This window comes from Vitis riparia, unplaced genomic scaffold (genome assembly GCF_004353265.1).
Source record: "Vitis riparia cultivar Riparia Gloire de Montpellier isolate 1030 unplaced genomic scaffold, EGFV_Vit.rip_1.0 scaffold689_pilon_pilon, whole genome shotgun sequence".
NCBI lineage: Eukaryota > Viridiplantae > Streptophyta > Magnoliopsida > Vitales > Vitaceae > Vitis > Vitis riparia.
In genome coordinates, this window is record NW_023269735.1 from 1 (window position 1) to 4,350 (window position 4,350).

The 4,350-nt window shown below is 34.6% G+C and overlaps 2 long non-coding RNA genes across 5 annotated transcripts; one reads left to right on the forward strand and one right to left on the reverse strand.

Moving 5' to 3' along the window:
* Positions 1-274: 274 nt before the first annotated feature.
* Positions 275-1,954, reverse strand: LOC117910267. 2 transcript variants are annotated; one of them, XR_004650597.1, is made up of 2 exons: positions 1,415-1,954; positions 275-420 (listed from the first exon to the last, which is right to left on the reverse strand). It is a non-coding gene; the product is annotated as an uncharacterized LOC117910267 (long non-coding RNA). The 2 variants fall into 2 exon arrangements; XR_004650598.1 differs by having other exon boundaries at positions 1,527-1,949.
* Positions 1,955-2,322: 368 nt separating this feature from the next.
* Positions 2,323-4,140, forward strand: LOC117910273. Of its 3 annotated transcripts, XR_004650604.1 has the most exons (4): positions 2,323-2,361; positions 2,617-2,850; positions 3,245-3,377; positions 3,474-4,140. It is a non-coding gene; the product is annotated as an uncharacterized LOC117910273 (long non-coding RNA). The 3 variants fall into 3 exon arrangements; XR_004650605.1 differs by lacking the exon at positions 2,323-2,361 and having other exon boundaries at positions 2,509-2,850; positions 3,482-4,140; XR_004650603.1 differs by lacking the exon at positions 2,323-2,361 and having other exon boundaries at positions 2,518-2,850.
* The last annotated feature ends 210 nt before the right edge of the window (positions 4,141-4,350 follow it).

The following is a 4,350-nucleotide window of genomic DNA, read 5'->3' on the forward strand; positions in this document are numbered from 1 at the left end:
TTAAAATAAATATATCTTATCAAAGAGTATCATAGTCCAATGGTAGCAGTGATTGAACCCAACCCACGGTTTTCATTTAATAAAAATTAAGATGGATAAGAACCCAAGCTTTCGATTTTTCACTGAGAAATTCACACAACAGAGAGAAAAGAGAGAGAAGAGAGAGAAGCTAAGGACCCTCCATTTGGCACAAAGTAAGAAAACCTTATTTGCTGTTTGATGTGAAGCTCTATGCATTAAAAAAAGGAAAAACAAATTATAAACTTAATTTAAAAATAAAAAATAAAAAACAGCTCTCTAGGTGGCAGGAGAGGTGGGTTTTGGTTCAAATAGCTTATACTGCCTCTGGCATCTGTTCTTGAATTCTCCAACTTTGTCTCCCAAACATGTCCTAATTCCCAAGAGCTCATATTGCCACACCTACTCATTAGGGTTTGCATCAGTTTCCATTAACATTTAACTAAAAAGAGTTTAAAAATTCAATCAAGGTCAAACAAAATCAACCATCCCACAGAGCAGAAGTTACATAGATATTCGAGAAAATCAGTCATGTCACAAACTAAGCATCTAATCACACAACAGAAGTTCAGAAGTTCAGCTTTCCTCAATCCAACCAGCTTTGAATACATGCTTATAGGCTTATATAATCTGCTCCTTACCACCTTTAAACAAAACCCTTGAACGAATTAAACCAAAAAACCCAGAAAAAAAAAACAAAAAAAAAAAAAGAAGAAGCACAGAAAATTAGGATTACAATCAATCAATCCACACAAAGTGCTAAAAAAACATTAATAAACAAACACCCAACATAAAAACAGCAAGCTTTTATTAAAAGAACACAAAAACAAATAAAATAAAAACATACCCACAACTTTATCTTACTTCAAGAATCAAATCCAAGAGCGAAAAAAGAGTTTAAAAATTCAATCAAGGTCAAACAAAATCAACCATCCCACAGAGCAGAAATTACATAGGTATTCGAGAAAATCAGTCATGTCACAAACTAAGCATCTAATCACACAACAGAAGTTCAGAAATTCAGCTTTCCTCGGGTGCTAAATTGCAATTAAAAATAAAACCACTAATTAATTGTCAATCTCAAGAGAACCTAAATCCCAAAAATTAGGCCAGAAACCTAAATTACGTGCACTGAATAGTTCCAGATGCATGAAATCAATGAAAAAAATTACCAAACAAAAATAGTAATCAGGAAAGACCAAGTAAAGAATACACAAAAATGTACATATTTATTGTTCGTTCGTGTGGTCGTCGGAAGAAAAAAAACGGGAATAAAGAACAAAGCTCGAGATTTACAGCTGCGCTTAAACATTTGCTCTCTTTCATTGCAAAGAAACCAACAACAATACAAAAAAAAATAATCATATAAGTTTCGCCTCATATTTTCCTCATTTACCTCAGTTTTCTGAGCAACCAAACAGAAGCTAAAAGGACTAGAAAGCGAATCTAACTTGAATAGTGTAAGAGAGCTCATAACAGAGTGGAAATCTCTAAATGAAGGCGAGAACCTGGAGATGAAATCGCTTTATCTGAAGAAATTTGCGGATCAGTAGTACGGCGACACGCGTGAATCGACTACAGCTTACAAGCTTTCGATTTTTCATTGAGAAATTCACACAACAGAGAGAAAAGAGAGAGAAGAGAGCGAAGCTAAGGACTCTCTGTGACTTTCTCTCCTTTTGTCCTAACCTGGGTTCCCCAAATTTCAGAGTCGAGTGTTGCGTGGGCTTTATCTGAAGAAATTTGCGGATCAGTAGTATGGAGACACGCGTGAATCGATTACAGCTTACAAGCTTTCGATTTTTCACTAAGAAATTCACACAACAGAGAGAAAAGAGAGAGAAGAGAAAGAAGCTAAGGACTCTCTGTGACTTTCTCTCCTTTTGCCCTAACTTGGTTTCCCCAAATTTCAGAGTCGGGTGTTGCGTGGGTTTTGCTAACTTGTTTAAGATTTTTGTGTTTATTTATTAAAAGCACAACCCGTGACATGGAGAGGGAGATGGCTGCTGACATGGATGTGAAGGGGTAATTTTGGAAATGAAATTATAAAACAGTACATAGTGCATGAAAAGGATAATTTTTTGGGCAACAGTAGACATATTTTGGGTTATTGAAAGTTGGGTTATGAAAAAGCTATTAGGCCCAAATGGGCGGGTCAAAACACAGTTTTCCCAATTGTTTATATAGAGAGGAAAATTGTTCTCCTGATTTGTTTCCTTTTTTATCTTTACTAAATCTAAAAATCAAAAGTGCCACCCACTTCTCTCACTCGAGGCATCAAGAAGCCCTTCTCTGAACTTCCCTCAAGGCCCTATTTTCCTCTGCCACTCTCAATTCCCGCAGGTACTAATCTAATCTTTTTTTTTTTTTTTGGCAACCCCCATTTGATTCCCAAGAAAATCTACCCCCATTTTATTTCCGGGAAAATTCATCCTCGTTTGATTTCCGAGAAAATCCATGCAAAACCCCAGGGAAAACCAAAAAAATTGCTTTGTTTTTTGGGTCCCTGTGTTTGCTGGATCTGTTCTAGGGGTCCCTTTGCTTTTATGCCATTGGATTTAAATTTCACGAACCCTAAATCCACGATTTTTGAGCCAGACTGAAGAACACAACAACCTCTTCCCTATTCCACTGCAAGCTCCACTTCTCCCCGTATCTCGCTCCCTGTGTTTGCTGGATCTAGGGGTCTCTTTGCTTTTATGCCATTGGATTTAAATTTCACGAACCCTAAATCCACGATTTTTGAGCCAGACTGAAGAACACAACAACCTCTTCCCTATTCCACTGCAAGCTCCACTTCTCCCCGTATCTCGCCGGCGCCGATCATCTCAGGTCAGTGAATTATTAACAAAAATATTACACAATCAATTGAAATATCACTACTGAATTATTAAAATTAAATCTGATTATTAAAATAATTTCACATGTTAAAAAATATAAATAAAGTTAATTGAGTGAATCACTCAAAAAAATTATACATAATAAAAATATATAAAAGAAAATTTTAAAATTTAAATTTTATACTTTGTATGGATATACTCTTTTCAACAACATATCATTTTAATTTGACTTATTTTATTAAATGCTTAAACTGCGAGGCCTTGTAAGTGGGAAGCAGACAAAAATTTATGATAAGAGACAATTAGTTGTGAGAGAGTTGCAGACAAATTAGACAAGTAAATAATACTGATCTTCTTTTTTTGTTTTAATGGATTACATCCGCCAGAGCAGTAGAAATTGAAATGGGTATTACACAAGATCTCCTCAAGGCTGTTGATCAGTATCTCTTGGAGTGTTTTGAGAAAGCACAACTTCATGGACAGACAACAGGATCTACACAGCTTCATGGACAGACAACGGTATGCTCTCATTATTGAGAAAGCTTTTATTATTGAATTTCAGTAATTACTTCTTGATTAAACACTCAAAGTAATTTCATTTTCTTGGCATCACAGTGAGCAAGATCAAGGATCAAGTGAATCCGTTGAGATCGAAGTTTTTTTCGGCTACCTTTCAATATTGGGTGTCCTCCTCTAGTGAAATATCAAGGCATCAGTATTTCCCAACTTGAGCAACATAAAGGGATTATATATATTTTTGTTATTGTTATTTCAATCTATGTTGTAACAATTATTGTTGGTAAAAAGCTTGGGCCCATTCGACTCCTCTCTGCCACAATTGCCCAAATCTTACTCTTTTTCATTTTGCCAATTTTGCTGTAAGGATGACCCATAAACCAAGTGCCGGCCATCCTAATTCTGGAACTAACATGAAGAAGAGTAAGATTGGGGCAATTGTGGCAGAGAGGAGTCGAATGGGCCCAAGCTTTTTACCAACAATAATTGTTGCAACATAGATTGAAATAACAATAACAAAATAATATATAATCCCTTTATGTTCCTCAAGTAGGGAAATGTTGATGCCTTGATATTTCAAGCTGGAGAGAGGAGCTCATATATGCAACTTTGGAATTTTGCGGTGGGAACATATGTCCATCATGTAGGATGCTCGATGCCTTAAATTTTCTCTAAATTCATTTATCATCTGCTGAATGCTTACATGTTGGTTGTACTTGTATTTTGTAAGGAATTAATAAATGTATATAATATTTTTAGTTTCGAAGAGATGTGGGATAAATAATTTTCATTTCTTTTGAAACTGGGATAACACAATATCAAAGACAAAAAAAAAAAAAAAAAAAATTATATATCGAAAAAGAAACTTATATATTTGATTTTTAATCATTTAAACATTAATTTTATCACTATTTCATTTCAATTATTTAAATTAAAATTTATTATTATGATAAATCTACATAGGTAGAATATTGAT